Below are 10,032 nucleotides of genomic sequence, written 5' to 3'. Positions count from 1 at the left end.
TCTGACCCCAACTCACCACCTTTCCCCAGATTTAACACTGGCCCTTTGGGCTTATTCTCTTTCTTTATAAAAGATTTAGTTCATATACTGTATGCTTATTTTTTAAAGTGAGAAATGGGACAATTTACTGTGACAGAGGATTGCTTTTAGTTCAGCAGTTTCTGAATTTGCAGTTAGTTGCATGTAACTCACTTTTATTTCAGTCATACATATTCACAATTCTTTCTTGTGACAGTTAAGCCCCAAACCCTGCACTTTGTTACAACATGCATGCAAATATTCTATTTAAAATTTTATTTATTTTATTTATATAAGTACACTGTAGCTGTCTTCAGATACACCAGAAGAGAGCATCCGATCCCATTACAGATGGTTGTGAGCCACCATGTGGTTGCTGAGAACTGAACTCAGGACTTCTGGAAGAGCAATCACCGCTCTTAACTGCTGAGCCATCTCTCCAGCTCCCCAAGCAAATATTCTTACAGTTAACGCCCAAATCCATGTTTTGGCATTGTTGATCAACACTCATGTGAACATCTGTGCACACGGATTCTGGCATTTACATAGGGTTCCTAGCATATAGCTCTTATCCAGGAGAAAAATCATTAAACTGTTTTGGTTTTAATGTCTAACGCTTTTGATAATTATATTCATCTTGATCATCTCACTTGAAAGTTGTTGGTTGTATTTTATTCTGTTAATTGTCCACACCTTCCCAGTTATTTCGTATTGTATAATCACTGATTTTTTTTCCTGGATTTTTATCTTGTGTAATGTGGAATTTTTATTTTCTTTTAGCAAGCAATCCTTGGGTTTGCATCACAGGCTGTCTTGCTTGTGAGTAATGGTTCTATATCGGTTGGCGCCTCTGAGTATTTGCTATGCTTTAAACAAATTACTTTTATGTGTGTGGGTGTTTTGTCTACATGTATGTCTGTGCACCACATGAATGCTGTGTGCCCTCAGAGGCCAGGAGAAGATGTGGATCCCCTGGAACAAGAGTTACAGATGGTTGTGAAATCAGCATGTGGGTGCTGGGAATCAAACTCTAGACCTCTGGAAAAGCAGTCAGTGCTCTTAACCACTGAGCCAGCTCTCCAGCCCCTGCTATCTTGATCTGGCTATCTGTCCTACACATAAACATGTGAATTGTGTATCTTAGCAGTACTTTTAATTGTAGTTCATTACACGAATCATATCCATCCTGCTTCGCTCAGTTGATACTTGAGCACAGAACTTGTATGGGTTCATACTACATTTGAAGGACCATACCTCTCCATCCATTTCTTTTTCTTAGATTCCTCTCACATAGTCTGACTTTCAGTGTACTCTTCTCTTGGCCCTTTTGTGAGGAATATGAGATTTCCTTTGGATCTTTAGCAGCTTGTCATAGCTAAAGCATTTGACTAGGGCCCTAATACAGGGTGAAGTGATGAGGGAAAAGATAAAGGTATTGGATGTTCCCCCCACCCCCCACATAAGACTACAGAGACTTCCTCTCCTTATCATTATATGAAAGTATAGTTTCTCCCATACTTTCACTCTGGGTGGGAGAAGAGCTGTGAAATATTTTAAGTATTTCCTTACAATCTGGTAGCTCACAGATGTGCATTTCCCCAGTTCATATGGCTGGAAAAATTGTTTTTTAATTAATTCAATTATTATTGATTGTGCTGTTACTACAGATTTACTAGCTAGCCGTCTGGCCAGCTACAAGAGAAATTAGCAAAAAAGAAGAAGAAGAAGAAGAAGAAGAAGAAGAAGAAGAAGAAGAAGAAGAAGAAGAAGAAGAAGAAGAAGAAGAAGAAGAAGAAGAAGAAGCAGCAGCAGCAGCAGCAACCGTCAACAAACCCATATTGTAGTTTGCCCATAGATAAGGGTGTGTTTTATCTAAGTTTTCCATACAGTTAATGGAGAAAGACAGTCAGCAGTGAACCTGTCCTGTCCTCTGTAGCTGCAAGTCAGGGAGGTGTAAATTAAAACCATAATGTGTAAAACTATGACCCATCCATCAAAGTGAACAAAGAGGGCTATAGAGTGTCCAGAGTCCTTATTGATTGCAGGCAATGTGTCCTCATCTGAATGTGGGTTGATTTATACTATTTTAGTTTCATCACAGTGTGAATATGATACCCAGGGCATTTCAAAGTTTGAATTGTGAACTTTTCATAATCTAATGATATTGGTATACTTGAGATTCTGGATAGTAACAGTGAGGTATCATGAGAGTGAAGAACCTATACTCTATAGTGTACTGTGTCACAAAGCTATTATGTTCAGTCAGTTATGTATTCTCAGCTTACAATAGTTTTACTTTGTGGGGTTTTTAATCCAGTGAACTTTATGTAACCCTAGAGCAAGTCAAGTAGCACTTTTTATTTAGAAGGTACTTGTCAGACCCCACTTAATCTGAACAAATGCATGCATACATTATGACCCTGAAATTTCTCAGCATGTTCCCTAAGCCCTGCAAATGTTTCTATTGAAGGTATGTATAACAGAGTTCATAACTTCATTACCCATGTTGCTCCCAGTTGTAAGTTTCCAGACTTTGTCAATAGTAGCCAGAGCAAACCGATAACCACCTAGTCATTTAGTAAAATGCAACATGCAACAGTAAGAATGACATTGAAACTGCATAGAACACCATGAATGTTACTCACATTAAACTGAGAAATCCAGACACAAAATAGAAAAGTCTGTATCATTCTATTCATGTTCAGTTTAATAATTTCAGAATTAGTCTTATACAGTGGTTACCAATGAGACTAGGGATTATGATCAGAGCTAGTAAAATGGCATGCAGTTATTGTAATAAAGGAACAACTGTAGTTAAAGCTTCCAGGAGAGTCAACTCAATAGAAAAGACCTTTTCAGTGAGTCTAAGATAGAATAAGTACAACTTAAAAGTATGTTTGCCAATAACCTCAACAGGTAGTTTAAAGGCCACAGATGGCTTTTCAGGGTGGGATATTCCTAGGGTAAAGAGTGATTGTCCTTCTTTTAGCATGAAAAAAAATGCAACTACCCATTTTTAAATTCTAATCCTGTGATTGGTAATTTTGTCCTGTCTCCTAGGTATATGTAACCTATCATGGTGAAACACTCAGGGTGAATTATACATGCAAGTTACTCTTATACATGATGCTGTATTATAGATTGATAAATTATCATGCAGACAAGCACATCTTGGACTCTAAGAGGTAAATTAGGTATTGGGTGTATATGTAAGTTTTTGAACTTACACATATTTTTAAAAAAAGTCTTTAGCTATTTTGCTATGTCTCTCTCTACTTGCTAAGAACCAGCGTTAGCATATATGCTTTAAATGCCTCCACTAAGCCAAACCACAACAGGCAAAAGAGGAGTCTAAGAGGGGTCTAGGAAGAGGGATCTCATGGAATGTTGGGCAAGAGCACATTTTAGGTCTGGAAAGGGACTTAGAAAAGTTCTTGTGCTTCAGTCGTACACTTTATATCTTAAGACCAACTGCCTACATCTTTAGTCCACAAGACAGTCAGCCAGAGACTGTATAACACCATTCTTGGACCTGAGCAAGCAGGCTCTTAGCCTGGCCTGGCCCAGCTGTGCTTAGGGAAACCTTCTTTATAGAGATCACAGTCTCTTGTGTCTTGGGCTGCTCCAAACCTGTTCCCTTGTAGGTTCTATTCAATAGAAACCCTGGTATGTTTTATTGTCTCCTGGTGGTAGTGGTGAGACACTTAGGTTTTGAGGCTCTCAGGATGCTCTCTTGCTGTTGTGTAAGGATCCAACAGATGTCCCATAAGAGTTCTGGAGCTGTCTTAATGTGAGATGAGCTAGGGTTGCATTTCCATGTCAGGCCCTCGAGGGAGGCATTGTTAAAGTTCCCACTGACCAGGACAGTATTTTAAAAAATGGGATCATACAAGTTTGGATCACTGAAATGGTGCTGACAAGTGATAAAAAAAAGTCATTTGTAATAGCCCAGGATATATTTAGACTTCTGGCCTCTACACTATACGCTGCTGAACTTTGGAGAAGTCACCCTCCCCTTTCCCCAGGGAGGTATAGGTAGATATAAGTTCCTTTTGTTTGCCTCAGCCTCCATTGTTTCTGCCTTCCTGAGTTCCAAATGGCATGTTAGGAAGCAATTGTTATGGTTACTCTTGTCTCTTCCCAGGGCTTTTCCTGTGGCAGCCCAAAACCAGTTTTTCCTTTTCAGCCATGTCTTTTTTTTTTGTATTTAATTGTCACAGCATCACCTTACTCTCCAGGATAGTTGAAAGTCTTGTTCAAATGATGGGCATTGCTTACTCTAATAAGAGAGTGTGTCATGACCTGCCTGGGGTCCTGCACCCCTCCTTACTGCTGGTAGTTAGGGGGGAGTCAGGCTCCCAGTCGGCATTGTAGTGTTCAAATTACAGAGTTGCCATGGGTAAGGCCCAGAGATGTCAGAAGAAGCTGTAGATGGAAGATAGGCTGTCTTGTAAATGCTATATATTCTATAAATGCTACCATATGCCAACAATTATTTATGTTTTTTTTGTGCAAAATAACATAACATAATGTAACATAGCATAGCATGTTTTCCTGTTAACACTTGTGTTTGGGTCCTTTTCCATAACACATTGATGCTGTTTTGAGGGTCATTGGAAAGTGGCTCACAGACTGTACAGTGTATGTTGTGGGATACAAGTAGTGACTCAATAGGCTCTGAACAGATGGCATTAGATAACCAAAGAGGCAAAGCATTTATACTGTTTCACTAAAAAAGGCTGCAGAATGTGTCACTGTGAATAACAGTGTCACCACCTTCTCCTTGCAGTGAGATATATGAAATTAACCAGGAACAGTATTTGTGACAAAAAAAAAATCAAACAGGTTCCTCCTGGGAACAGGGAATTTTTTCATGTGCACTAACTGGACAATAAATATCTATGTAGTACATTTTCCTTACCCCAGATATTTATCAATAAATTGCTCTACCTCAGATGGGCCCATAACTTGTAATTACTTTTATAATCAAATTGTTGCTAGACATATCCTCCCTTGTCACCTCCAAATGTTTTGCATATCTGCATAGCATTGCTGGGTAAGGTACTTCTCTTAAGCAGTCTGTGCTCTTCCTTCTGCAGACCCTAGAGCAATGTCTTAGCTGTAAATTATATTCCTCAAGGTTCTAGTTGCCCTGGTCTGTTTCTGTGTGTACCTGTGACCCAGCTGGTTATGTCAGGTATTCAGGGCCATGATGACTACTAGGAGGTTCCAATTGGGAAAATGACAAAAGAAAGAGGCAGCTTGTTATATTGATGGGTTTTTTCTTTTTCGTTTTTCTTTCTTTTTACCAAATAGCAATTTAACATAAAATTAGTAGCACAAACAACCTGTTTATAATCTTCCAGTTTCTGTTGCTGAGAAGGCTAAAAGGGGCTTAGTTGAATTTTCTCAATGTCTCACCATGAAATATTAAGGTATAGATTTGTAGTTGTGATCCCAACTGAAGCTTGGATTCTTCTGAACTATTCTGGTTGCTGGTTTTTGGAGCTCAGTCTTTGAGTATTGAGGTCATCATTTTCTTTGCAGATATTGGCCAGGGCTTTCTCACAGCTCCTAGAGACGGACCTCAGACGTGCATCATGTGGACCTCTGAAAACATGGAGCTCATTGCTCCGAAGCCGACTGGAGAGCTTCTCCCAATCCTGCTGCTGCTGCTGTTACAGCTGCTTACAACAGCTATTGTTGTGGCTAGAGTCTTATATTCAATGTGACACCATAGGAGAAATGATTCTACTTTTGCTATATTACATAAACTAATAAAAGGAGGAACATCCCATTATACTCTCAAACCCTGTGGTATACTCAGGGAGAGGTTATAACCTCATCAAGGATCTTAGGAGCCATTTTTTAGGTCTTGGCAACCATGGCTCTTGAATGGGTAACTGCTGGCAGAACATGAAATCCTTCTTAAACTGATTGTTGACTTTTTCTTTGACATTCTCTTGGGATCAGCCACTAGTTTATTAGTGTGCTTAGAAATTATGAATTTCCAATATGAAACATTCATGTTTCACAGACTTCAAAGTTACATCTTTGAGCATATTTTGTCACAGTCTTCCTTACAATTTAAAATAAATGCATTGTAAAAAATGATCAAATAGTGTGTGTTTCATATAATTTATAATTGACACTTCAGAAAGTCAGTGGATAGGAGACTGCAATGCACGCACACGCACATGCACACTTCATAACTCTTCAACTTAACTGCTCTTTCTCATTTTGTAGGAATCTGGTGGAATTTTTTTGCCAGCTGGTGTTTCAGAGTCCTTTATAAATTAATTATAGTATTTACTAGCCATGTGGAGGTGGAGAAATCTAATTAGGTCAAGGAGGCTGGCCCTGCTGGGTCTGAAAAGCAAAGCTGTGTGAGGTGTCAACTGTAGATCCCCTGTTGTGCTTTCTTGAGTACATGTTAGGGCAGGGCAGTGGAATAACAGAAAAGATACATAAAAATTTACAGTAAAAGTCATAATTTTGAGAAAATGATAGAAGTTATCCATCAATAAATGAATGAACAAACAAACTGAAAAAATGCAAACACCTTTTAGCTGACAAAGGCCTTTCCAGGTATTTCATTACAATGTAAGAACAGGACTTGAGATGCTTAAAGCATTCACTCATGCGGTAAATACAGAGCTGATTGTTGTAGATAAAGCTAATTGTACCACCGTCTCCTAAAGTTGTGCACATGTATAAATACATCTGTGTATGTATGAGAAAACTAGATTTTAGCCAGACCCAAGAAGGGCCTGGAAGTTAAATGCATGGATGTTAATCCATCACAAGTGTCAGAACATGATCAATAAACCTTATCCTTAAGGGGTTGGGAATGGAGTGAGGTCACTAAGAACACAGAGTAGGTGTAAGCCTCAGGCGCTGATGTTCCAGGCATTGCCTGAGGGTGCTCTCCATGACTGTTGAGTCCTTTCTCACCCCAGTCCTCCCTCACATCCTGTTCTGCTTTCTCCATTCTCAAAACAATTTTTTTTGTTTTGTTTTATATAAGACCTTTGAGAAAACCCATTCACACTGAAGTAAGTAATCTAGTTTTAACATTTACTTTCTTATAAGGGGATTATTTATTTGCCAGAAGTAAAATCTTAAAATCAAGGGTCAAAAACCTCAAAATTTACTGGAGCTAGACAGTAACATAAATAAATGACTGAGGGCCCAAGTAAGACACTAGGGGGTGAAGGAGACTGTGACAAACTATTTGAGGACATGAAATCCTGAAATGCTGTTTCAGCCAAAGAAAAAGTGCTAACAATTATTACATCAGGTCAGAAGTTGCTCCCATTTCCTGCCTTTAAAGTTAAGTTGTTGTGTTTAGAGTTTGGTGGTAGAATTTAGCAGAGAAACGGATCCAAGAATAGGCGATAGAGTGGTAATCCCTGTATCTATATAATAATCTTCTTTCACCCAAGTCTTCTGGGGAGACCCTGGCCAGCATTCTCTTGGCTTACTGTCTCACAGGCTCCAGCATCTGGCCTGCCTTTCTCCTGTCTATTACTGTTGTTCATTTTTCAATTGCTGTAGTCCGAGAGCAGCAGAACAGAGCTGGAGACTAGTTTGTAAGCAGAAACTACAGGGAAATAGATAAACTGCAGAGAATTAGATCATTAGGACCCTTCAGCTTTTTGCCTGTTTTTGGGGATGTGTGATCAGCTTCCATTGGGATCATGCCTGCTCTAGCATGTCCTACTCCAGGTGGTTCACACTTTTTAAGCCTAAGGGACAGTTTTGTCCTATAAAGCACAGTCAGAATATGTAGTCTCCTGATGAGAAGGAAGAAAATTAGTTGCCCCTAGGCCATTCCTTTCTGTTCCTAGAAGGGCATCTTATGAGAGTTTGGAAAAGCAAGCTGATAGCCTGGTTGAATCTGATGGTCAACAGAAAACTCAGCTAAATGGAAGAATAGTTTACAAAAAAGGAAAGATATTTTTTTTGGTAATTAATATTGTTGTTTATTAAAAATCACAAAATAATTGGAGTTTTCTCTGTGCCAGGCTTGGCTCTCAGGCTCATGTGAACAGAGATTTGATCTTCATAGCAACCTTAGGAAGGAAGTATTGGTATTCTATTCATGATGAAGGAGACCAGGTTCAGGACAAGAGTACTCCTATGAGGTGATAAAGCTGGAATGCAGTAACAGACATGTTCTCAACATATAACTCAGACCCATGGGGTTGCCTGGGATCCCTGAAGGAAGTCAGGAAGCTAAAACTCTTTTTGCAATAATGCTGGGCTTACTGCAAAAAGAGTTTTAGCTTCCTGAATTCCTTCTTGCCATTTCTAAGCTTTAAAAAAAAAATTCTCCTTCCATAAATTACATTCTGACCACATTTTCCCTTCACTCCTCTCCTCTAGCCCCTCCTCTTCCCCAGATCCACTCTTCCTCCACTGAGGGATATCAACCAAACATGACATACGAAGTTGCAATAAGACTAGACACATGCTCTTATATCAAGGCTGGACAAGACAACCCACTAGGAGTAAAGGGGTCCCAAAAGCAGGCAAAGGAGTCAGAGACAGCCCCCCCAACTGTTAGAAGTTCCACAAAAACACCAAGCTATACAACTATAGCATACATGCAGAGAACCACCATACAGGCTCCCTGATTGTCAGTTCAGTCCCCTGTGAGCCCCTGTGAGCCCCTGCGAGCCCCTGCAAGCCCCTGCGAGCCCCTGCGAGCCCCTGTGAGCCCCCCGTGAGCCCCCCGTGAGCCCCTGTGAGCCCCGGCGAGCCCCTGTAAGCCTATGTGAGCTCCCGTGAGCCCTGATTAGTTAATTCTGTGGGGTTTCTTGTGGTGCCTTTGACCCCTCTGGCTCTTACAATCCTTTCCTCCCCCACTTCTGCAGGATTCTTTAAGCTCCGTCTAATGTTTGGCTGTGAGTCTCTGCATCTGCTTCCATTGGTTGTTGGATGAAGCCTCTCTGGTGAGGATTATCTAGGCTTTGGTCTACCACTATAGCAGAGTATCATTAGGAATCATTTCATTGACTTTTTTCCTCCCTTCATGTTTGGTTCTATTCTAGGTCTCTGGGCTATCATCCAGTCTCTGGTTTCTGGTTCTCCAGGCAGTGTCATGGGCTCCCTCTTGTGACATGGGTCTCAAGCTGGACCAGTCATTGGTTAGACACTCCTACAAGTTCTATGCCACCTTTAAGCCCAACACATATTGCAAGGCAGAACAAATTGTAGATTTTGTGGCTGGTTTAGTATCTCAGTCTGTCCTGCCTTGCCTGGTTTCAGAAGATGGATGTGTATTCCCCATTACTAGGGGTCTTTTCTAAGGTCACTGTCATAGATTTCTGGGTGTTTCCATTGCAATAGGTTTCTACCTCACTCCCCAAATTCCATCCTCAATCCTCTTGGTTCCAGTTGTCTCGCCATACTCTATTCCTACACTCTCCAGTCAACTCATCAAAAGAAATTTCTTTTTAATGCAAAAACCTTCCAGAGGGATTTCCCTGGGGCAAGGGTTACTCCTAGTAAGTTTGGAATCTGTTGTCTTATCCAACATCGCGTTCCTGAAGGATGTTATGGCATGTCACACCATTGTATAACTCTGAGGTGTAAAGTGGAGATGTCTCAGAAATCACATGGTCCTACTTTGTAGAACAGTATACAAAACTTCTATAGAAAACTTGCTCATCATCATAGATCACAGAAAGGAAGGATCTGGAAGTCACCTGCAATGCTCTAGAACTTTCTCTGCTCTGTATTTGTCTCTTGTCTGCCCACAGTCCTGAAATGATTAGGGAAGTATGAGGCTGTCTTTGATTTTGTAGGAGTTGTTTGAAGGCTAATCCAGGAAATACCAGTCAGAATGTAACATTCTCTAGAATTTATTTAGGGAGAGTTCTTTCTTCAGTAGAGTTGCTAAGCTGATGTATGTGAATGTGAAACCTATATTATAGAAAGAAGTCATACATAGATTGTAGAAGCTGATAGAAGAGAGAGAGAGAGAGAGAGAGAGAGAGAGAGAGAGAG

The sequence above is a fragment of the Mus pahari genome, chromosome 4, assembly GCF_900095145.1.
Source record: "Mus pahari chromosome 4, PAHARI_EIJ_v1.1, whole genome shotgun sequence".
NCBI classification, from domain to species: Eukaryota; Metazoa; Chordata; class Mammalia; order Rodentia; family Muridae; genus Mus; species Mus pahari.
This window is presented reverse-complemented; position numbering follows the sequence as displayed.